Source organism: Mustela nivalis (assembly GCF_964662115.1).
Source record: "Mustela nivalis genome assembly, chromosome: 5".
NCBI lineage: Eukaryota > Metazoa > Chordata > Mammalia > Carnivora > Mustelidae > Mustela > Mustela nivalis.
This window is the reverse complement of record NC_139024.1, coordinates 128,356,381-128,381,672: the sequence shown is the minus strand read 5'-3', so window position 1 is coordinate 128,381,672 and position 25,292 is coordinate 128,356,381. Positions and strand designations below refer to the sequence as shown.

At 42.4% G+C, this 25,292-nt stretch overlaps 1 long non-coding RNA gene across 2 annotated transcripts; it reads left to right on the top strand.

Annotated features, from left to right (window-relative positions):
- The first annotated feature begins 4,791 nt into the window (after window positions 1-4,791).
- LOC309864918 lies at window positions 4,792-24,716 on the top strand. 2 transcript variants are annotated; one of them, XR_014311840.1, is made up of 3 exons: window positions 4,792-5,021; window positions 23,311-23,458; window positions 24,355-24,716. It is a non-coding gene; the product is annotated as an uncharacterized lncRNA (long non-coding RNA). The 2 variants fall into 2 exon arrangements; XR_014311841.1 differs by lacking the exon at window positions 23,311-23,458 and having other exon boundaries at window positions 4,797-5,021.
- The last annotated feature ends 576 nt before the right edge of the window (window positions 24,717-25,292 follow it).

Sequence of the window (25,292 nt, the reverse complement as noted above, 5' to 3'; positions counted from 1 at the left end):
CTGGAGAATTGTGGTCAAGTGTTTTAAAGTACAGCAGGTTGGCTCAGCTATATGATTCCTTCCTGGTTTCTGGTGCATGCCGCTGGCATTGGTAGAATCATTTCTAAAGAAACAAAACAAAAGAGGATAAGCCGTTCTTTCAGAAATGACAATGAATCAAGTTTTGAACATGCTGGGTTTTGAGGCACAGGTGGGATATCAGTGAAATAGCATGAGTAGGTAGTCAGTTACACGGGCCTGGTGGGTAGGAAAGAAACAGATGGTCATGTATCAGTGGGAGAGATGTTGGCTAGGGAATGGGAGCTGAAACCAAGGGCACAGTTGATATCACTACAAGAGAGGGTAGCTTGGAAGAGAAAGGTTAACTGAACCCCCGGGGAAACCCTGATGGGAAAGTCACATGCATTTCTCAGGCATGCCAATGTTGACACATATTATTGTAACTTCTGGAGTCCAGAAGCCATGGCTTTGAGACTCATTCATTCTCTGCCTCTGGCATAGCATGGGCCACATTAAAGGTAATTCTAAAATTCATTTCGATTTGATTTCATTGTACTTCTCATTTACTAGAATCTTGTCATGGTTTGCTAGTGTATCATTTTCTCGAAAAGATTAAATAAGGACCATTTTACAAATATGAGATGAATGCCTGAAGGGATTTTGTTTAATTCATTCATTAGCTCGGGAACTACTAAGATGTTACCACCATTTCAAGCAAAAATCTCCAGGCAGACACATATACAATCAGTAATACTTAAACGAATTTGCTTTGATAGATGCAAATAGATATGCAAATGGAATGCAAATGGATGCAAAACTGCCTTCTACCAAAGGAAAAGGGGTCAACTGTACTTCCAGTGGACAAAATTCATTTACATATAGCTAGACAAGATCATCTGCATCCACATCAATTATGTACAATCTATAGAGTTGCAAAATAGCTCAAAGACAAGAAAGGCACAGAATATCCCATAGAATTGGTCATCCCAGAAGGTTACATGAGACAACACGTGTTTTCCCTTGGAAGACACTATAATCTTTTAGGTTCATTTCAATGTCTTTCATGATTTTGCCTATGCTTAAAAAAAAAAAAAGTTACCCTTATTCTTATTAGTTTGAAAAAAAACTAATAAAATACTAGTCTGTTATAAAATACACATGGAAGAATGTTCTGGCACTATCATACCCAATTTGGGGTACTAACTGATTAGGAAGATGAGGCAGAATTTGGGAGCCCCTAGAATGAGTCTGTTTCCGGTTGGAATGGGAAATATTTAAGAATCAAATTAAATGATCTCAAATCCACTCTGGAATGAAACAGGTTATAAGGAAAATACAGAAGATGTTGAAATGGACCTGTTGGCTCATTGTGAGCTTTCCTGGTCGAATGGAGACCTCTACCATGATGCTTGTCCTCCATGTCCCACCTGTCCCATACCTGCTATCCTGGCACCAAAGGGCCATCAGACTTTAGGCTCAGTCTGCAGTTCCAAATGGAAACCCTCTGTTCCCACAGTAGTGGACAGGATGACTCTGGTTGCTGGTGGAAGCGTCAGCTGCTTTAGTCCAACAGTTCAAGAGAGGATCAGAAGAGCATAAGGACGATATTGGAAAAAAAAATGCTCGGACGAATTTCCAGAACACAATATTTCTCTTTGCAATTTTTGAGTGTTCTGTAGCCAACCTGCCAAAAAAATGTGAAAACTATAAATAGAGAGGAATGGGAAGGAGAAATGAGGACCTGTCACAGTGCCAGCAAAAATAGGGAACTGAGAATCTTCCAGAGATTCAGAGTCAAAGGGGGTTAATATTTACTTAGAAAAGAAGTCGTGGGCACAAGTTCTAGGATGAAATGAAGGCAAGAGAGGGAAGTTAGGGAATCGAGAGAGAGAGAGAGACTTGAAGATAAAAAAAAGTCAACTTAAAGTCTCATTCCTCATTAAGGAAAGTACGTATCAGAGAAGAGGGGAGAGGCTGGGATATAGTTGATCGCCGATTGTGTCTGGCTCTGATTAGAAGCTTTGTATCCACTTTTTAATTTAATCTTCCAGCCTGTTTCCTGGATTCCAGCTTCTATTTCCTATGAAATAGGTACCATCACCAAAGACGAGAGTCAAACATGTAACAGTAGTCAAATCTTTAACAGCGAGGACAACTAACCAACCAAAAGCTGGCCCGGGGACCCCTGCAGAGTCAAGTGTTACACGCCCAGTGCCTGGATCACGAGGCCATGGTAGGGATCTTGGGAAGGGTTTAGGGTAGGGAGACACACAGCAGGTTCTGGCCAGAGGCTAATCACCAAACTTTGTGTGGCTGAAGGGGTGTGTACCAACTGAATGGCAGCTCCCAGACGAAACTGAGGGAAATGTACTTTGGGAAGGTTTCCGCTGACTCTCTGCCTTTCCTTCATCCTCCCCAGGGTGTTCCATTAGCATTTGGGGTCTGGGGTCTTGCCTGTTGCTCCTGGCTTTGGTGGGCCACGCCACTGCCACAGCCAGGGCTCCAAGTGGCAGTGCACTGTATGGGCTCTTGACTGTTCCCTCCTTACTCTCGGAAGGAGAACAGGCAGCAGGGATTTTCATTCTTTGTTGGCACCTACTCTCTTCAGCAACCCCAAGATCAGTACCCCAGGCTGCACAAGCTCAGGTTCATGTCTTTACCAAAGGCCGGCAATAATTTCAGAAAGGAATGACAATGAAGGTAAAAAACAGTTCAACTACTCGCTCATCTGGACTTCTAGGGCAGGTGGGGTTCCCAGACAACTTTATTCCATCGGTCTGGCACCCTTGCCCCCTTCTCGGTGCCTTGGTGATGAGTGTGGGCCTTGCTGTTTGCGCTGCCTGAATTTGCCCTTGTCACTTATTAGTACTGTGGCCCTGGGCTAAAAGTCATGCCTCTCAGAGCCAATCGGAATAGCTTATTACACCTATTGATTCTGGCATAGTGGGCCTGTGCGGAAATCTCTCTTCTTCATCCCTCCTCCTTCTCAGTCTTCCCCTCCTCCACCTCTTCCTCCTCCTTCTTTGATGTGTAAACCAAGGTATTTGGGGAGCAGGGAATGATGTGATGTTTGGGATTTACTTTAAAATATATTCCAGACCTCCCCCCTCCCCCAAAACAAAAATACAGGCACTTCAGGGGCAGTAGAAGGAGGGCCTATGAAACAGTTTGGGAAGCAGAGTGATAAGTACTCGGAAGGGGCGGGATCCTTCTGCTCTACACATTTTGGTGTATGCTTGAGAATTTTCATAATAAGAGTAAACAAACAAAGACCAAATAATGAGGCTTTCATTCCCTATATCCAAATGACCACAACAGGGCATAGAATGCAATTTCATAGTTGTTCCCCTGGCAATTTATTCTGATTCTCCAAATAAGATTCCAGCTCTCATCCTACCTGTCATAGTCTCTGGATATTGACTGGGAACGTTTTCCTCAACAAGGCCTTGCCAGGCCCACTGCTAGGGAATGTATTGTTTCAGATTCTGTACTCAGGTTTTAAAGATTTTTTTTTATTTATTTATCAGAGGAGGGGGAGAGCGAGCACAGGCAGATAGAATGGCAGGCAGAGGCAGAGGGAGAAGCAGGCTCCCTGCCAAGCAAGGAGCCCTTGTGGGACTCCATCCGAGGACGCTGGGATCATGACCTGAGCCGAAGGCAGCTGCTTAACCAACTGAGCCACCCAGGCATCCCTGTACTCACGTTTTAAAAAAAGTGACCAGTTTCCCGTTTGGAGTGACTCGAATGCAAGACTCACTGTAAGCCGTTGTCTTGCTGTGTCCCATCCCTTTCTAAGGACTGCTTGTGCTATCTTTGGGAGATCACAGCATTGGGAGGGGCAGCCCAGGCCTGGGCTATTACAGCAAAGCTGCAGCCTGAAGGGCACGCGTGAGATCTGTGGTTTGAGCTGTCAGAGTCTCACGGAGAAAAAAAAGAGAAATGAATCATCATTTGACCATGACATTCCCACTAACGGGGAGGACAGTGGGAGAAAGAGCAAGGGAAGAGGAAAGAAAAATCTCAAAATAAATGTGGGGTGGACGGCAGGAGGAGGGGGGGCAGGTGTGGCGATTGAACCAATGCTAGCCAAACACACGATTCCGCCCATTCTAGAGCGGACTGGACATAAACATGCTCCCACATCTACTTGTCGGCTGCGTTTTGTCGGCCAGTAGCGAGGTGATTCTTTAAGAGCTCTGAGAACCCAAACTTGTGGCCTCCCAGCAGCTGAGCCGAAGTGGAGCTGGGAGCTGCCCAGAGGACCCGAGGCTGCCAGCTGACCACCTTCCTCCCTACTGATCGCTGGAGCCAAGCTCGGCGGGGGAGAAGCCATGCTCGCGGGTGGGTGCGGGGGCTAAGGGCGGAAGCCGGGTTCCCACAGAGGACTCCGCGCCCAGTCGGCTGCAGCGGTGGCGCAAGGGGACCGGAGGCCTGACACCGGGACGCGCCCCCCACTCTGGACAACGGGCCGCAGAAGTAAAGGGCCAGCATCCCGCCACAGCTATGCTTCCCGCGGGACAATCTCGGGAGAAGGCCTTGGAAGAGGCTCGCAGGCCGATTTTCCGAGGGAAAGGGCGAGGTGGGGAGGGAGCGCCCCTGACCCTACCCGCCCTCCCCTCTCCCGCTCACTCCGCATCTCCGCATCACCAGCGGCGGGGCTGCTCCGCAGAAACTTACTCGAGGTTGTAGTGTCGCCCGCCGCCGCATGGGGGCCGCATCACCTGCTGGCTCGGCGTTAGCGGTCGGCACCCCTCTCTTGGCGGAGGCAGGCGGAGGCGGGCCTGCGGAGTCCTCTTTCATTGGCCGGGGCGCAGACGCTGCCATGTTGGAGGAAGCAGTGCCTTCTGTTCGGTGGAAACGCCGTGGCTTCACCGGTAGCGTCGGGGAGCGCAGCCTCCTACCTTTCCTCCTCGCTCGAGTGTCGGTGCTGAGAGGTGGCGGCCGGCGGGATGGAGAGAAGTAGGATGAACCTGCCCAAGGGGCCGGACAGGCTCTGCTTCGACAAGGACGTGTTCATGAAGGTGAGCGCCTGGGCTCTGCTCCCCGGAGCTGGGACGTGGGTGGCCTGCCCTCCTTGGCCCTCCGGGGCCTCTCCTCGGGCTTCTCCTGCGGGCTTCCTGGGCCGTCCCCGCCCCGGACGGGTCCTCAGCAGGGACCTCACTGCACTTCGCAGTGAGTCTCTTGGCCTCGGGTGGGCTAGGTGCAACCTGGAGAAAGCACTCCTGTGAAATCGTGCACATTGAAGGAAAAGGCCTGAAAGTTCAGGGCAAGTGGTTTTGAGCTAAACATAAAAGCCCCGGACCCGTAGGACCCGCCTCTGGTACCGTGCGGCACAGTCAGACCGCCGCTCCCCCAGCCTGACAGAAGCCTCCCAGTGCCTTGTGCCTAGAAGCTCAGCGACTGTGCGTTGAACACATCTCTGAACACACGTACTTACCAGGAATCGGGTCAAAAAGGCACTTAAGCTAACGTTTATGCCTGACTTTCGTCTTAAGCTCAGAATGAGAAATCTGAAAGACTGTACTGTCCTTACTGGTTCTGGTCCAGTACTACAAAGCATACCAAGCTCCTTTTCTAATGTTTCCCTACTTCTCTTGGTGAAGTCAGCCTGAAGCTGGCAGCAGATAACTGTAGGACATAAACTTACAGAATAGAAATTTAAACTGAAAAGACTTTACTGACAGGAAAGGTTCATCAGACATAGCCTTGAAAATGTCCCAAGGTTTGAATCAGAGCCAGGAGGAGCTTTATCTGTTTTCTGTATCCCTCTGCGTCTGTACTTAAACTATCAAAACGTATATGTTTAATTTCTAAGGATTGGGATTTAGTAGCTGGTTTCAGTGTTAAAAAGTTTTGGCTCTGTAGGTACCTAAAATTCTGAAGAGTTTGAATTTCTTACTTTTTTATGGCTTCAAGTCATAATATGTTTTTTTCTTTTTTGGGTTAACCAGCTAGTTCCTTTTTGATACTTGCATTCAGATCACATCTCCCAAACTCTGGCTTTAAAAGTCCTTATGTCTGGATCCTCTGCGGTGTGGCCATATCATTTTTAATATGTAGGGATGTCTAGACGAAGGTATATTGTACTCTTGTTCTTGTATGGTGATGTTAAGCCACTGTAATAAAAGGTGTAAAGTGAATAGAGTGTCTGAAGGAGAGCACAGAGTGAATTCTCTGATCCAGAAACCTTTTGTTAATGAAGGACACGTGATGAGGAGAGAGGTCATTGGAAGAAGAAAAGGCACACACATAGACTTAAAGAATCTCAAAGCACGGAAGTCTCTTTAGCTTGTCTGTCTTTGGACTTCGTCAGGCTTTCTTTGGGCCTAACACTAGCATTTTCTAACACTTCCTAGCCCTGCCATCTTTCTCACTCTGAGCTGACAGAATGCCTTTGGTCAAAGCAGCTTCGGAAAATAGAAATCTCAAAATAGCAGTTCTAAAGTAGGACTTAGAGGTAGGAAGAGAGCAAACTGGGAAAGTGGCTAGAATGCCAGCAATTCCATATTCTTTCAAAGCTCTGAAATTTCTGAATATAATGTACAATTTGTAGTGTTAATGAACATGACCCCTTCATACATAGAAGGAAAATACATGGAACAGCTGTTCTGTGTAAAGTGGTATTGATCTTCTATGTGGGAGCTGGAGATAAAGGTTATTTGCAATTTCTGTTTCCATCAGAGAGATGTTTTGTTAAGTTACAGTTCCGAGGCAGAAATGAGCGGAGAGCTTGCTGTCGGGGTTGTATTTCTACATAGGTGTCTTGTTTGGCACATTTTGGAATGAGACTGGGATGGTAGAAAGGGAGATGGGGTGGGGCTGCGGGTTGCACCTTGGACACTGCATACATTGAGGGGTCCACGTTGATGCAGTCTTCATGGTAGAGCTGCAGTCAGGTTTACAGCAGGAAGTTGCATGGTCATATCTGTTGAGTTCGAGCTGACTGGTAGCAGGAGACTACTTAAAAAGTCATGTTTATGAGATCTAATAAGAAATAGAAGGGGAAAGGTATGCAAAAGAGGTAGGTGATCAAAGTGCAGGAATGGCAGATGGGGAAGGGTCACCTGGGGCAGAGGCACTGGCAACATCATACTTTGTCGGCTTAGAAATCCGAAAATCCTTTGGGTTGACAGCCAACTAATAGATGAGCAGGACATAAGGTATTGGTAGTAGGGGGAGAAAGTGGCATAACAGATAAATTAGACCATTTAAATGGGTGTGCTATTGACATCACAAGTAGCCTTCCTCTTTCATCTCCAGTCGTACAGAAAAATTAGCAGCCATCCCACGGGACCTCTTCCATCCTGCTGACCATGATCTCATTCTTGTATTTGTCCCCTTCTCCTCCTCGCCTGGTACGGGGAGGGGCTCTCCTTCCTCCTCGGGTTCAGTCTCCACTCCGGCTCGGAGTCCATGCCCTCCCGCCCTTCCAGGAGCCTGCAAGGATCCTCTCCCCTGCACTCCTTCCCATCACGCGCTCCTGTTTGATCCTCTCCCACTTGACTGCCCCACCTCTAGGTATTGGCCTGTCACTGTCGCGCATCACAGCCAGTGCTCAGGGGTTGACTTGACTTTCCCACCTTCCACCCTTCAGGCCCTGTCGTTCCACTAAAGAGTTCTTACCAAAACTGTTTCTAAGTCAGCGCACTTGACCTTTCTCTGTCTCCTTACTCGACATCGCAGTAGACCAAATGCTCTGCATTGCTTCCTGTCTTTCTTCTACCTCTCTGATGTGTCTCCTGTGCAAAGTCATGCTCCTGGTAGCCACTGAATGCTGATTATGGGCTCAGCCCCGTGTTCCTTTCTTTCCCTAGATGACCTTTTGTGCAGCTTCATGACCACCTATCAGCAGGTAAGGCAGATTCCTGTCTCTGGTCCACACGCTTCCTGAGCACCAGTTCTGTGTATCGGACTTGCTGATCTTTCTTCTCAGATGTGTCTGTGGCCCCTCAGACTCATCAGGTTCAAGACGGAATTCATGAGCACCTCCTCCACGGAAAACCACCTTTCTTATTCTATTGCCTCTCTCGGTAAACACTTCATCCGTTTAGCCTGGAGTCGGGAAACCAGAAGTCAACTCCTACTCTGTCACCTTTCCAAAATCTAGTCTGTTACACCAAGTCCTGTGGATTTCGCTTACTAACCCTCTTGAGTCCATATACTTCTTTCCATCTCTTCTCGTACCTTTGCAGTGCGCCCTTGCCATCACACCGTAGAGCTTCTCACCCAGTCTCCATGTGCCTTCCTTGTCTTTCTGGCCCCTGGTCTACACTGCAGGCGAGCCACTCTTGTCAGAATGCGGATGTGATCTTGTATGTACCAGGTGACTGGTCAGTCCACCAGCTCTTGAAAAACCATTTTCCCACGCACTCGAACGTATTTCAAAGAGAATCAGTCCCCCATGGGGTAGTTTTCCTTGGTAGACAGTTTGTTTCTGCAATGAGCCATCTGCCTCCTTTGAACTTCTCTGTGTCAGTTCCTCTCTGGAACCTGTGGCTTCGTTGGCACCCCGGGTAGGCACATGATGACCTTTTCCATGAGAAGTGAAGGCAGGAGCCCTCTGGACGGTGAATGTATGTACCCTCATGTTCCATAGGTAAAAGAACCGTGTGTGGGGGTCGGGGGGTAAGTCCTTGAGGCTCCTCCCTGTTCTAATTGGGTGAACTGGGAATTTTGAGGCAGGAAGCAGGTCCTGTGTGTCCTTGTTTGCAGGGAGCATGCATTCTGATGGACAAAACGGAAAAGGGGAAGAATGAGCAGCTGCTCAGATCTGTTTGTACTGTGCTGGCTGATTAGCTGTGACCTGCAGATGTGGGTCCCATCCTCGGCTCTGCTCTCTGCCTGCTTATGTCTGTCTTGGGGCAAATCACTCGCCTCCGGCCTTCTGTTTGCTTGTTAGTATAATGAGGTGGTGCTTATCTATGTGATCTTTGCCGGGTCCTCTGAAAAGACTCTAGTCCATCCTGGCTTGCAGATAAGGAAACTGAGGCCTGAGGGGTGATGACTTCCTTTAAAGCCACACAGCTAGTTGGGGCCAATCACAGGCCAGATCTCCTGACCCCCACGCATCAGTCCTTGGAAATCCTACTGTAATATGTTCCTTTCCAGAGGCCACAGGTGGGAAATGAGGGAAGTGGGACAATCAGAACATTAAGAATAGCGCAGAAGATGGCACAATGTCCGCATGCCTTGGCACCTGCATTTCACCAATAGGGCCACCTCTTACCTTAGAAGAAGTTCCCACAGGGCTGGTGATCTGGATGCCTGGCCTGGAGCTTAGCTATGGTAAATGGGACCAGAGGGAAGTGATGGCTGTTTGAGGTGGACTTTGTTGACAGCAGCTGGAGATAGCAGCTGACAGAGGAGGAAGAGGGAAGAGTGACAGATGGCAGATAGCCGCAGGCCCACAGGTCAGCCACTGTTGCCCAGGGTCGCCCATCCCCAGGAGCCGACTTCATATCACAGGATCTGAGTGCTTACCCTGTGGGTTCTTAGTTCAATGTCACGTCTTGATGACAAGATTCCATTCTCTTCCGCATCAGTGTGAGACAGACATCGTAATGAAATTCTAATTAGCCAAATATGGAATGTAAGCCTGGAACTCATTTTATAGAGAAATTTTCTTATGTGAACTACTTTCCCTGATGATAGAGGAGTTGTGACGATGTAACATCAGATAAAGTTTATCTGATTGGCACTTGTAAGAAGGGTTCCCGGCAAAAAAGAACTGTTTTTTTGTTGTTGTTGTCCTCCCTTTTGATCTTTCCTTTCCATTCCTTTTTTTTTTTTTTTTTTTTTTTTGTCTTGTGAGCGGTCATCTGATTTATAAAAAGATGCAACAAAAAGTAAAATGGTACAAGATAATCAGTTTCAAAACATAAAAAAGTGAGTGTCTTTAGCCATAGCTCAGAACAGAGGAACTGGGTAAGGAGAATTGCTTGTATGAACTGGCAACAGGAAAAGTTGGTAAAGGAGAGCTGAGGAACTCTATTAAGACATAGGAGTGGGGGGCTCCATCATCATCTGGCATTTGCTCAGTGTTGTCTATATGGTTAGAGATGTCCATGATGGGAACTCCAGCAATCTTCTGGGTCTGGGTCAGCTGATGCCACAGTGTAACACTCTGAAGTACTTCCATACTGAGCAGTCATCTGCATAGTTTGTCTTGTGTGTACGTGGTAATCATTTGAATCTTGGCTCTTTCGCAATCCTTAGAGCCTCTTGATACTTTCACCCCGGTTTCTCAGTTTCAGCCATTACACAGTCAGTTGTACAACTGGTAAACTTGGCACACAGCCCATCCATCATTGACCGGTCAAGTTTGGCTTAAATAGAAAAGTTGATAAAGTCGGTACCAACCAGGATGTGGTAAGTCGGCCCAGCTGTGTGTTTATATTGGAAAAAGCAGGAGGGATGTTGGGGGACTTCTCTTTCCTTGAGTGCATGGGATCCTTCTTTTCTTTCTTTTTAGGTTTTAATCTGTCCTTCTCTCAGAGAAGGATCTCAGAGCTAAGCATTCGCTTCCTGGTCACATAGTTTCTTGCTTTCTCTTGCTTCCCCATGTTCACATCATGCCCATTTCTCCTTGCTTTTGATTTTCTAATTCACTCTTTGTAGTACCATAAAACTTATTTAAATAAAATGTTGGCCTACTAAGTTATTGATTATTAGTAAGTTATTTGTTCAAATTTTGAGAGCAAGAAGTATTATGTAAATATATCTTTTTGTTATTTAACTAGTTTACAACATTTAGCATCACATTTCTTGAAACATTTAAACAAATTAATCACAAACTGGGGCTTGGGCTCTTTCTTTCTTTTTTTTTTTTTTAAGTAATCTCTATACCCAACATGGGACTTGAACTCACAACCCTGAGATCAAGACCTGCACGCTCCAGTGACTGAACAAGCCAGGTGCCCTTTGGGCTTTTTGTTTTTAAGTTCCTCAGGTGAGGGGGTGCCTTAGTGGCTCAGAGGTTTAAGCTTCTGCCTTCAGCTCAGGTCATGGTCTCGGGTCCTGGGGTCGAGCCCTGCATGGGACACTCTGCTCAGCATGGAGCATGATTCCCTCCCTCTCTGCCTACTTGTGACCTCTCTCTCTATGTCAAATAAATAAATAAAATCTTAAAAAAAAAGTTCCTTAAGTGATTCTAATGTGTGACCAGTGTTGAGAACTCTAGCACTGGATAATCCTTTTAAATAGCTCAAGAAATTAATTTTGAAAAGCGAACTAAAAGCCTACATAGATTATGATTGGTGTTAAATTGAGGGGAAAAAAGAGATAAAGAGAAGAAATCAGCTGGAACAGAGTGTAATTAGGTACTCAAATATTTGTTAGATGGATAAATACATTTACGGAATGTAGGGTTTGTTGTTTTTTTTTTGTCTCTTCATAAATATGTCAAATGGGTATATAAATTCAAGAAAGGAGTTTGATATAAAATTGATTAAAATGTTAGAACAGAAGTTTTTTAGAATTTTAGTGTTACTATTTCATGATGCTTTTAAGATGATCTCTCTGTAGATGGTGGGAAGATCTTGTTAGCATATGTTTTTAATTTTCAAGCTTGAATAATTTAGTCACCGAACAAAGATTTAGAATGAGTTTTGGGAGACACAAGTCCTAGATTATGTCCCCACCTAGCTGGGTCAGAGATTTGAGAGCAGGGGCTGGAGGGAAGAGCTCCAAGGACATTTTTGTATACATGCTGATACCTTGGGCGGGAACACTCTTCCCACACTTCCGGTGGCTAGCTCTTTTGTGTCACTTGGATCTCAACTCATTGTTCTATATTTCCTGGTTCATCCAAGTTAAAATACATCCCATTTGTCACTCAACCTTTACTGTGTCCTGTTTTCTTTTTAGCTGTGATCACTATTCATTAATCACTATTTGATCACTGTTCATTAATATAATGTTTGTCTACATATTTATTTTCTCATTTCTGCATTAGAATATCTGCTCCTTAAAAGCAGAGACCTTGTCTTTTCTTTTCATGACTGTGTCCCCAGGTCTTAGAGCAGAGCTGGAGTTGCATGATAAATATTTGAGGAATATTTATGGGATATACAGGGACATTTATTCATCTCTGTTGTCCATTGTTTTCAAGAATGGTTGGAAACACACACATACGTGAGCTCACACAAACTTTCTATGTCTTTCAACCCCTATGTAGTGTGCAGATTAGTGCTTAACTATTTTGGTTTTTTGTCTCGATGAAATGGGACATGTTTCATAAATTTCATATGCCCTCTTAGTACTTCTCATCATTACAGAGTGATGGTTCTGGGGGATTCTGCTTCTTGTGGAGATAGTATATAGTGATTTTATAAGTCCATGTATCTGGGAAGGAGTGTTTTACTTCTTGGCAGCTTAGAGAACTTCAATCTTTCCAAATTCCATGTAATTTTCATAGCATTAAAGCTACTAATTTCAGATTATTGGTAAGTTTTAAATGATTAATTCCCAGGTTACTTTGAATTAGTCTTTGTTTGCCATCCCTGATTGCAGCTAGTTAGTAAAGTAGCTAAACGTTTAAACTCTACTTGGTTTTAATTTTGAGTGAAGTCACTGCTTCTCTCATGGTTAATGGTTCTTAATTACCTGCAGCTTGTCTGGTTTGCTCATTTATTTTCCTGTGTTCCAACACCTCTTGTGATCTCCCAACTTCTGGCCTTTTGGGGGATTTGTACTTTAACTGGGTTCAGATAGGAAATGCCCCTGAGTACAAAGAGAAGATATTTTTCTTCTAACTTCATTATCTCCTATTATTAATGGATTACATTGTTGTGGTACATGTGTTACAACTGATGAACCAGCATTGATACAGTATTAATTAAAATCCATGGTTTACATTAGGGTTCACTCCTCTTTCTATAGTTCTGTGGGTCTTGACAAATGTATAATGTTATTTACCTACTGTTGGTATCTTACAGCCTAGTTTCATTGCCTTGAAAAACCCTGTACCTCATCTATTTGTTTCTTCTCCTCTCTCTGCACCCTCCTTGCTCACCCCTCAGCCCGGGATCTTTTTACTGTCTAGAGTTTTACCTTTTTAGAGGCACCTGGCTGGCTTAGTTGCTAGGGCATCTGACTCTTGATCTCAGGGTTGTGAGTTCTAGCCACCACATTGGGTATAGAGATGACCTAAACAATAAATAAAAATAAAAATGTTGGTTAATTTTTACCTTTTCCAGAATGCCATAGAGTTGGAATCATATAGTATTTAGCCTTTGAGACTGGTCCTTCACTTAGCAATATGCATTTAAGGTTCTTCGAAGTCTTGTGGCTTAATAATTCATCTTTTAATTGTCGAATAATCCGTTGTGTGGGTGTGGCACAGTGTACCTGTTCACCTACTGAAGGAGATTGGATTGCTTCCAAGTTTTGGCACTTCAGAGAATAAAGCTGCTGTAAATATCCGTGTGCAGGTTTTTGTGTGGACACTAGTTTTAAGCTCTTTTGGGTAAATACAAAGGAGCACAATTACTGATCTTATAGTGAGAATGTGTTTAGTTCTGTGAGAAACTGCCAAGCTGTCTCACACAGTGCCTCCCATTTTGCATTCTGACCAAACAGTGAATGAGAGTTTGGTTGTCCCACATCCTTGCTAGCATTTGGTATTACTAGTGCTTTGGATTTTATTTGCAATTTCTTAATGACATACAAAGTTGAGCATCTTTTCAGATCCTTTTTTTTTGTTTGTTTTTAAAGATTCTATTTATTTATTAACAGCACAAGCATACGGAGAGGTAGCAGCAAGCAGCAGGAGAGGGAAAAAAGCAGGCTCCTCGCTGAGCCGGGGGCCCAGTGTGGATTTCAGTCCCAGGACCTGAGCTAAAGGCAGATGCTTAACTGACTGGGGTTCCCAGCCACCGCTCTTTTCACATTTTTAAATTAGGTTTGATTTCTTGTTGGTACTAAGACATCTTTATATTATATTTCTTACTTTAAGTCCTTTACCATGGCTGTGTTTTGCAGATATTTTCTCTACTCTGTGACTGGTCTTTTCATCTCTCTCTTTTTTTTTTTTTTTAAAGATTTTATTTATTTATTTGTCAGAGAAAGAGCGAGCGAGAGTGAGCACAGGCAGACAGAGTGGAAGGCAGAGTCAGAGGGTGAAGCAGGATCCCTGCGGAGCAAGGATCCCAATGTGGGTCTCGATCCCAGGACGCTGGGATCATGACCTGAGCCAAAGGAGCTGCTTAACCAACTGAGCCACCCAGTTGTCCCGTCTTTTCATTCTCTTAACAGTGTCTTTTACAGAGAAGTTTAATTTTAACAAAGTCCCTCTCATCAATTTTTTTCTTTCGTAGATCATGCTTTTGGTTTTATATCTGAAAAGTCATTGCCAAATCCAAGGATCCCTACATTTTTTCTTATGTCATCTTTAAGAAGTTTTGCATTTTACGTTTAGGTTTTGTGAAAGGTGTGAAAAGTTTGTTTTTATTATTTTCATTTGTTTGTTTTTTCTTATCAATGTCCCATTGTTCGGTTCCATTTGTTGAAGACTGTCCCTGCCATTGAGTTGCCTTTGCCTGTGTGTGTGGATGTTGTTCTGGGCTCTCCACTCTGTTCCAAGCACCTGTCTCTTTTGCCAGGCACCTTCTGTCTTAATCACTATAGCTTTAATAGTAAGTCTTGAGATTGGGTGGTGGCAATCCTCAATTTCCTTTTTTTCCCCGCTCTTTAATATTTTGTTGACTACTCTGGGACTCTTGGTTTTCCAGTTTTCCATCCAAATTTTAGAGTCAACATGTTGGTATCCACAGAATAACTTCCTGGCATTTTGATTGGGATTGCATTGAGTCTGTCGATCAGTTTGGGAAGAACTGACCTCTTAACAGTATTGAGTGTTCTTACCCAAGATTGTGGACTTTCTTTCCACTTCACATCTTACCTTGCTTGTTATCTTTCATCAGAATTTTATACTTTTTCTCATATAGATCTTGTGCATATTTTGTTAGATTTGCACCTAAGTATTAATTTTTTTGGTATGCTAATGTAAATGGTCTTGTGTTTTTAACTTCAAATTCCACTTGTACATTGCTGGTATATACGAAAGCAATTGACTTTTTAAATTTTTTAATTAAAATTCAATCTCGTTAACATACAGTGTACTTTTAGTTTCATGGTTAGAATTTCGTGATTCATTGGTTGCATACAACACCCAGAGCTCATCCCAACAAGTGCCCTCCTTAATACCCCTCATGCAGTTACCCCAACTTTTCCCTCTCCAGTAACCCTCAGTTTGTTTCCTGTAGTTAAGTCTCTTGTGATTTGCCTCCCTGTCTGTTTCTATTTTTCCTTCCCTTCTCCTATATTCATCTGTTGTTTCTTAAGTTCCACATGTGACTGAAACTATATGGTATTTGTCTTCCTCTAGTTCCATCCATGTCCTTGCAAATGGCAAGATTTTGTTCTTTTTGATGGCTGAGTAATGTGTGTGTGTGTGTGTGTGTGTGTGTGTGTGTGTGTATGTATACCACATCTTCTTTATCCATTCATCTGTTGATGGACATCTGGGCTCTTTCAATAGTTTGACTATAAACATCGGGGTGCTTTTGCCCCTTCAAATCACTTTGTGTACTTTGGATAAACATCTAATAGGGCAATTGCTAAGTCGTTGGGTTGTTACATTTTTCACTTTTTGAGGAGCCTCCATACTGTTTTCCAGAGTTGCATTCCCACCAACAGTGTAGGAGGATTCCCCTTTCTCCACATCTTCGCCAACATCTGTTGTTTCCTGACTTGTTAATTTTAGCCATTTTGACTGATGTAAGGTGGTGTCTCATTGTGGTTTTGATTTGTATTTCCCTGATGCTGAGTGATGTGGAGCCCTTTTTCATGTGTCTGTTGGCCATTTGGATGTCTTCTTTGGTCTGTTCATGTCTTCTGTCCATTTCTTGACTGGATTTTTTTGTTTTTTGGATGTTGAGTTTGATAAATTCTTTATAAATTTTGAATACTGGCCCTTTGTCTGATACATCATTGGAAAGCAATTGACTTCTGTATTTTAACTGTGTATTGTGCAGACTTGCTATAATCACTTGACTAGTTTCAGGAGGGTGTGGGGTGTGAAGTCTTTGTATTTTCTGTAGACAGTCATGTCATCTGTGAACAAAGTTTTATTCTTTCCCAGGTTGTATACCTTTTGTTTCCTTTTCTTAACTTATTTCATTAGTTTGGCCTTCCATCATAGTATTGAATAGTAGTAGTAGGAGGGACATCCTTGCCTTGATTCCCTGTCTTCTATTTTCTCAGTATTAATATCATGTTAGCTGTGGATTTTTGGAAACATTCTTTATCAAGTTGAGGAAGTCCTCCTATTCTTAGTTTCCTGAGGGTTAATAATGAAGAGGTGTGGATTTTGTTAAATGTTTTTTTTCCTCCCTTCATTGATATGATCATGTGATTTTCTTTCTGTTGATATGATGGATCACATTGATTTTCTAATGTTGAACATTTTCTAATGTTGCATACCTGGAATAAATCCTACATGACCCTGGTGTATAATTTTTTAATATAGTGTTTGCTTTTATTTGCTAATTTTTGTTGAAGATTTTTGTGTCTGTGTTCATGAGAGATACTAGTTTATAGTTTCTTTTCTTGTAGTATTGGTTTTGGTGTCAGGGTAATAATAATCTCCTAGAATGATTTAGGAAGTACTCCTTCTAGTTTTACTTTCTGGAAGAGATTTTAGAGAATTGTGTAGTATTCCATAAATGTTTGGTTGAATTTACAGTGATTGGGATTGTTAGCAGTAGCCCTCCCTTCTTTCATCTGATATTAGTAATTTATGTCTTCTACCTTTTTTTCTTTGTTTGACTGGCTAAGGGTCTATCTGTTTTATTGATGTTTTCAAAGAAACAGACTTGGGGTTTATTGATTTAAAAAAAAAATTCCTGGTTTTAATTACATTGATTTCTGCTCTAATTTTTATTTTTTTTCTACTTCCTTTAGGGTTTTTTTTAATGATTTTATTCGACACAGAGAGAGTCAGTGAGAGAGGGAATACAGGCAGGAGGAATGGGAGATGGAGAAGCAGCCTCCCTGAGCAGGAAGCTCTGATGCAGGGCTCTGTCCCAGGACCCTAGGACCATGTCCTGAGCCAAAGGCAGATGATTAACCAACTGAACCACCCAGGAGCCCCTCCTTACTTTAGATTTGATTTTGTTGTTGTTGCCTAAAATGGAAGCTTAGATTATTGACTTTAATCTTTTTTTTTCTAATATTTGCATTCAGTACTGTATTTTCCCTTTAAGCAGCATTCCACACATTTTGCTACATTGTATTTTGTTGAGACTGGTCTCCTGTCATTTAGAAGTGTGTCATTTAATCTCCATGTATTTTGGACTTCTTCAACTATCTTCTGTTACTGATTTTTAATTCCATTGCGGTCTGAGAACATACTTGGTATAATTTTTATTTTTAAAAATTTGTTGTGTTTTGTGGCCCAGAATTATTCTGTCTTGATGAGTGTTCCATATGAGCTTAAGAAGAATGTGTGTTGCACTATTACTGGGCGAAATAGTCTGTGTACATCTGTTGTACGGTAATTGATGGTGGTGTTAAGTGTGCCATGTCTGGACTGAATGTCCACATCTGTCAAATCCTTGTTGCCCTGCTGCTGGATCGGCCCATTAATGATGAAGAAGTGTTGAAGTCACCAGCTGTGATAATGGAATTGTTTATTTCTCCCTGCAGTTCTGTTAGGTTGTGTCTTACCTGTGTTGATCAGGCACACATATCTTAAGGATAATTGTGTCTTCTTGGTCAGTCGATTTCTTTATCATTATGTAATGCTGCTCTTTATGCCTGATAATTTTCCTTCTCTGAAATCTGCTTTGTCTGAAATTCATGTAGCTACGCCATTGTTCCTGTGATTAGTGTTACTTTGGATTTTTTTTAATGTATCCTAGCATTTAGCTTGTTGATATTTAAGTTGTTTCATTTTTCATCAAAATATAATTCACAAAGCATAATAGTTGCCATTTTAAAGCGTACTCTTCTCTGGTTTTTAGTATATTTACTGTGTATATGGTACATACATCACTTCTGTCTAATTGCAGAATGCTTCCATCACCCGAAAAATAAACCTCTTACTTCCAATTCTCCCCTCCCCTTATTCCCTGGCAATCATGAATCTACTTTCTGTTTTTATGGATTTGCCTTTTCTGGAACATCTCATATCAGTGGAATTGTATAACACGTGACCTTTTGTGTCTGGCTTCCTTTAACCTGAGAGTAGAATGTTTTCAGACTTCACTCGTGTTGTAGCATGTAACAGTTTATTCCTTTTTATGGTTGTGTAAGAGGCTCTTCCACATTTTATGTATCCATTCATCAGTTGATGGACGTTGGGTATATACTCTTTTGGCTGTTACGAGCAGCGCTGCTGTGCACATTCATGTACAGGTTGTGGCAGGAACATCTGTTGTCAGTTCTGTCGGTGTCATACCCCTAGACGTAGAACTGCTGGGTAATTGTACGTGTGTAACTTCTTGAGGAGCTACCGAGCTGTTTGCTGCCTTAGCCACACTGTTTTACATTCTCACCGACAATACAGGAGGGTTCCAGCTTCTCCGCCTTCTTGCCAGCACTTTTCTTCTTCTTTTTTTTTCTTTTTCTTTTTCTTATTTTACCATAGTTGTCCTAGTGGGTGTGACGTGGCATCTGCATGTGCTTTTGATTCGCATTTCCCCAATGACTAAGGATGTCGAACATCCCGACATGTGCTCTTGACCGTCTGTGTATCATCTTTGGAGAAATGTCTATTCAAAAGTCTTTGGCTTGTTTTTAAATTAGGTTATTTGTCTTTTTGTTGTTGAGTTCTAAGAGTATATTTGCATATTCTGGTTATTAGATCCTTGTCAGACAAATGATTTGCAGATACTCTCTCCCATTCTGTGGGTTGTCTTTTCACGTTCTCCGTAGTGTCCTTTGACACACGAAAGTTTTTATTTTGATCAAGTTCAGCTTATCTAATATTTCTTATTGCTTTGTGTATCATGTCTAAGAAAGCTTTTCCCGATCCAAAGTCATACAGATTTTCACCTGTTTTCTCTGAGTGTTACAGTTTTGACTCTTACATTTAAATCTTTGATCCATTTTGAGTTATATTTTTGTGTATGTGTGACGTTGCTGTTCCAAGTTCATTCTTTTGCATGTAGATATTCACTTGTCCCAGTAGTAGGCACTCGAAAAGACTGTTTCCCCCCCCCCTCCCCATTAAATGGTCTTGGCATCCTTGTGAAAAATCAGTTGACCATAAATGTATGGGTTGTAAATACTTTCTTTTTGAATACTTGGGGAATCTACACTATAAAGTAAAACCATTCCTAAAGTAGTAAAACCATTCTTGGTTAAGTGAAATGGGTCTCTATTATGGCACTGTGAGTTTGGGTTTGCTTTTCACAGCAAATGCTGCCTCACCCAGGATTCACAGATGTTCCGAGTTATTTAGTCATGTGTTATGCAACTTTTGTTTATCTGAGAACAAATGCATAAATGGTAAGTTGAGTACTAATATTACCTAATAGCATTTGTTCACTGAGGCTAAGTTATATGATTTATTTATTTATTTATTTATTTAAGATTTTATTTGAGAGTGAGAGAGTGCAGGAGCAGGAGGAAGGGACAGAGGGAGAAGCAGGCTCCTTGCTCAGCAGAGCGCCTGATGTGGAACTCAAACCCAAGAGACTGGGATCATGACCTGAGCCAAAGGCAGATGCTTAACCACATAGGCACCCCAGTTATACAATTTAGAATGCCATCATGAAGTTCAAGAACTTCAACAATGTGTAACTGAGGCAGGGAAAGTGATCGACCTAAAGGTATACAGTTGATGAGTAGGATGGCCAGGATTATGAACCAAGACCCCCTCCCGTGATGTACTACATAACTATGATGTAAGGTCTGAAATTGTCTCAGGAGAGAAAGGTCCAGGCTAATTTGGTCACCAGTGTAAGGAGCAGGTGGCTTTCTGTAGATGACTGTGAAATTACGGTTTGGTATGAAGTCCTTCTCTCCGACACTAGCAGGGTCAGTCTTTGGTTGATTAACTAAAAAAGTCAGTTTAAACAAGTACTCTTAGGGAATGGTACATACAGTTTTTAGCATTTTATTTGGAAAAAATATATGTACATTTATTCTCCATTGAAACAGTGCCAGGTCTCTTCTCTGGAAACTGGCCTGCAGATTAGATTTCTGAGTTATCACAGCACTTGGGTCGCTCAATAGGTTAGGCATCTACCTTCAGTTCAGGTCATGACCTCGGGGTCCTGGGATGGAGTCCCACATTGGGCCCCCTGTTCAGCAGGGAATCTCCTCCCATTGCCCCTTTCCCTGCTCATACTGTCTCTCTGTGTCTTAAATAAATAAAAAGAATCTTTAAAAAAAGTTTTCTATGTTGTCTTTTTTTGCATTCAGTTTCAGTTTCTTTAACTGAATTGAGTGAGAATCCTGTGATCACTCCCTCCCTGCCTGGTACTTGGTCATCTCACCCATACCTAACTTAGCAAAAATTTTCTTATTGATTTCTTTGTATCAAATCTTTCCAAAGTAGCTGTGTTAGTTTTCAAAAGAACAGTGATTTTTTTTGCAGTCATATTTTGTTGGTTTACATAGTGTTTAATGAAAAGTAAGTGTAGGTGTCCTTAACTAGTTTGGGAATCATCACATTTGATTCTTTTTTTTTTTTTTAAGATTTATTTATTTGACAGAGAGAAATCACAAGTAGACAGAGAGGCAGCCAGAGAGAGAGAGAGAGAGGGAAGCAAGCTCCCTGCCGAGCAGAGAGCTCGATGCAGGACCCGATCCCAGGACCCTGAGATCATGACCTGAGCCGAAGGCAGCGGCTTAATCCACTGAGCCACACAGGCGCCCCATCACATTTGATTCTTGCTGACTAAACAGGTCATGGAGTAGCAGAGTCACAGGGGAATTAGATAGTAATTTATTGCCTCTAAGCATATAAGCCTACCAGGGTATCACAGTATTGTAGAGGGGAAACACAGGATAGCTAATCCTGTGAGACCAATACTTGGAAATAGGTTATGAAAGATTTGGAACATCTGTTCAATGGGACACTCAGCATGCACATAAAATATTAATAGAAATGTATGTGTTTTATGTAAAGACATTCAAGTTATATTTTTAGATGGGAAATTTTTTTTAATAGAATGGGTTTTTATTTTTTATTTTTTATTCTTTTTTTAAGATTTTATTTATTTATTTGACAGAGAGAGAGAGAGGTCACAAGGAGGCAGAGAGACAGGCAGAGAGAGGGGGGAAAGTAGGCTCTGGCTGAGCAGAGAGCCTGATGTGAGGCTTGATCTCAGGACCCTGAGATATGACCTGAGCTGAAGGCAGAGGCTTAACCCACTGAGCCATCCAGGTGCCCCTAGATGGGAAATAGTTTAGAAGAGCATGAATATTTGTGTGTGTGTGTGTGTGTGTGTGTGTGTGTACACACACATGTGTACACACATACATAGATAAGGTCTGGGGTTTCCATTCAAGATGGTGGCATGGGAGGATCTTGATCTCATCTCTTCTATGAAATACACACTGAATCTATAGCTCCATATGGAAAAATTTCCTGTGGAAAAAACCCTACAACTAGCTGAGTGACTCCTACACATTAGGTGAGTAAGGAAAAAAACCTATGTTGAAGTAAGAATCAGTCTTGCCATAAACCCCACCCCTGGTACAGCGACCTGGGATTGGGAGGGTACTCAAAACCCCAGGCTTCTCCCTGAGGAGCAAAGGGTTTGAGCCCCACTTCTGGCACCCCAACTTCCAAGACGTACATCTAAGAGACAAGACCCCAAAACATCCAGCTTTGAAAGCCAGCAGAGCTTGCACCCATGAGACCCTCAAGGCTATAGGAAACTGAGAAACAGTTCTTAAAGCAGTCCCGCGAGTAGACTGACCCACCCTGGAACTCAGCACAGAAGCAGCAGACTGAAATGGGATCAGATTTCTGTGAAAGAGGCTCATTTGCTTATCTTAAAGCCCTGAGGGGCAGGCATCTAATTTAACATGGATCTGGGAGCCTAGTAAGGTATTCTCCAAAGATGGAGCTGATGGGTACCATCTTTGCGCTGTCCCTCTACCTCGCTTCTGCTTTCTGATATCTCCTGGAAAGGAGCTTGAATGCTCGTATGATGCCCCGAGGTTTGCAGTTGCTACCCAGGTATACCTCTAGATCACCTGGCTCAAGCAGCCAGCAAGACTCACACTCACGGTAGTGAGTATCACAGTATTTACCACAACCAAGACTTGGAAATAACTAAAGTGTCCACCAATGGGGTGAATGGATAAAGACAATGTGTGTGTATACGATGGAATATTAACCATAAAAAGAAGGAAGTCTTGCCATTTGCAACAACAAGGATGGACCTTGAGGATATTGTGCTGAGTGAAATAAGTCAGACAGAGAAAGAGAAATACTGTATGATCTCCCTCACATGTGGAATCTAAAAAACAAAACAAAATGAAGTCATAGAGAACAGATTGGTGGTTGCCAGAGGCGAGGTTGTGGAGGAAATAGATGAAGGGGTCCAGTGGTATAAACTTCCAGTTAATAAGATAAGCCTTGGGGATGTAATGTACATCATAGTGACTGTCGTAAATAATACTGTGTATTATTGTATATTAATTTTATTATTTTTTATTAGAAATATGTATTATTAGCCCCAGGGTTACAGGTCTGTGAATTGTCAGGCTTACACACTTCCCAGCACTCACCGTAGTACATACCTTCCCCAATGTCCACAACCCCACGACCCTCTCCATACACCCCTCCCCCCAGCAACCCTCAGTTTGTTTTGTGAGATTAAGAGTCTCTTATGGTTTGTCTCCCTCCCAATCCAATATTTTTTTTTAAGATTTAATTTATTTATTGGACAGACAGAAATCACAAGTAGGCAGAGAGGCAGGCAGAGAGAGAGGAGGAAGCAGGATCCCCGTTGAGCAGAGAGCCCGATGTGGCCTCGATTCCAGGACCCTGTGATCATGACCTGAGCCGAAGGCAGAGGCTTTAACCCACTGAGCCACCCAGGTGCCCCCCTCCGAATCCAATCTTGTTTCATTTTTCCTTCCCTACCCCCACACCCCCCACTTTGCCTCTCAAATTCCTCATATCAGGGAGATTGTATGATAATTGTCTTTCTCTGATTATTTCACTCAGCATACCTTCTAGTTCCATCCACGTCATTGCACATGGCAAGATATCATTTCTTTTGATGGCTGCATAGTATTATATATATATATATATTTTTAAGATTTTATTTATTTATTTGACAGAGATCACAAGTAGGAAGAGAGGCAGGCAGAGAGAGAGGAGGAAACAGGCTCCCTGCTGAGGAGAGAACCTGATGTGGGGCTCGATCCAAGGTCCCTGGAATCATGACCTGAGCCGAAGGCAGAGGCCTTAACTCACTGAGCTACCCAGGTGCCGTATATTATTATATATTTAAAGTTGCTAAAGCTTAATAGTTCTTAGCACAAGAAAAAAATGTGTATGTTTGGTGATGGATGTTAACTAGTCTTAGGGTGATCATTTCACAACAGATAAAAATATGGAATTTTTATGTTGTACGCCTGAAACTAACATGTGTCCATTATATGTCAGTTTCTTTAAAAAGTAATTGATATTTTATTTTTTTAAAAATTATTTATTTATTAGACAGAGATCACAAGTAGGCAGGGAGGCAGGCAGAGAGAGAGACAGGGAAGCAGGCTCCCTGCTGAGCAGAAAGCCCAATGTGGGCTTGAACCCATAACCACTGAACCAGCCAGGCACCCCAAAAGTAATTTATATTTTAAAGAGAAAGACTATGGCACCTGGGTGGCTCAGTCAGTTAAGCGTCTGCCTTCGGTTGAGATCTTGATTTCAGGGTCTTGGAATGAACCCTGGCATCAGGCTCCCAGCTCAGCAGAGAGCCGGCTTCTCCCTCTGCACCTCCTCCCACTTGTTCTCTCTGTCTCTCTCTCTCAAATAAATAAAATCTTAAAAAAAAAAAAAAAAGTAAAGAGACCAAAACAAAGTCTGGAAGGATGTGAATCGCTGAGTTAAAATTAAGAAGAAAAAGCTGTTTCTATTTTGAGAAGAGCCTCTTTGAAATGTATAATTAAAAGAAATAAAATGCCTGTAGAGTTAGGCAACAGGAGAGAATGGTCTTGGTGAGGGGCCCCCTTTCCCATAATCTTAGGAAGTGAGCAGACCCCCTGATGTCCTGTGTGTGTTCCCCTGCAGTAATACGGCCTCTTATTCTTTCTCTGATCTTATTTTTCTATGTAAAATGTGGTATCAGTGCAATCATTTTTTCTTTTTGGTTTGATTTTCAGGAAGATTTCAACGTCGATCACTTTGTGTCTGACTGTAGGAAGCGTGTCCAGCTGGAGGAACTAAGAGGAGATCTGGAACTCTACTATAAACTTCTTAAAATAGCCATGGTCGAGCTCATCAACAAGGATTATGCAGATTTTGTCAACCTTTCCACAAACTTGGTAAACCTGAAATTCACAAGTCCTACACACACACACACACACACACACACACACACACACACACACTTTCTCTCTCCTTCATATTTATTAAAAGGGCAGAGTTTTTAGAAACCTTTCAGTTGATTACCCCACCAACCCCACCAGAAACTTGAAGAAATTACCAATTTCATTAATAAAAGAACTAAACTTTTTGGAATACATTTTTTTGTTTTAGTTTTTATTCATTTAAGGTTGCTCTAGTTTGATTATGTTTCAAATTCATTAGTCAACAGTGAAAAGTAAAGGATAATAATACCCAAGGGGTTGTTTTATTAGTTGCTAAGTGATTACCCTGAAGTCTTCCTTGATTTAGACTAATTTGTAGGAGCAAATGTCCACCACTCTTACAATGTTTAATTTACTCCCAGGTATATCTGTTAGCCAGAGCTAGGTTGAGGGAACATTGGCCAATATTGATATTTAAAAAGTTTGGTTTTATAAAAATATAAGAATGATTTGCAGTGAGCTTATCAATTGTTTGTAAAAGCCGTTTAGAAATGTTGAATTTTGTTACTTGGCAGAAAAGTCTCCTTGTTGATGCTTCATTTTGTTTTAAATCTGTTTGTCCAGAGAAGCACAGAAAGTTGCAGCTCCGTGGGAATTTCAAGAAGCATTAAAATTAATGATGCACATTTGCTTTTGGGAAATATATCACTAAGATAAATATCCCAATAGGATTAAAAACCTAGAAAATTTTACTTCTGTTTAATTTCTATTTTTCTCAAGGCTTATAATAA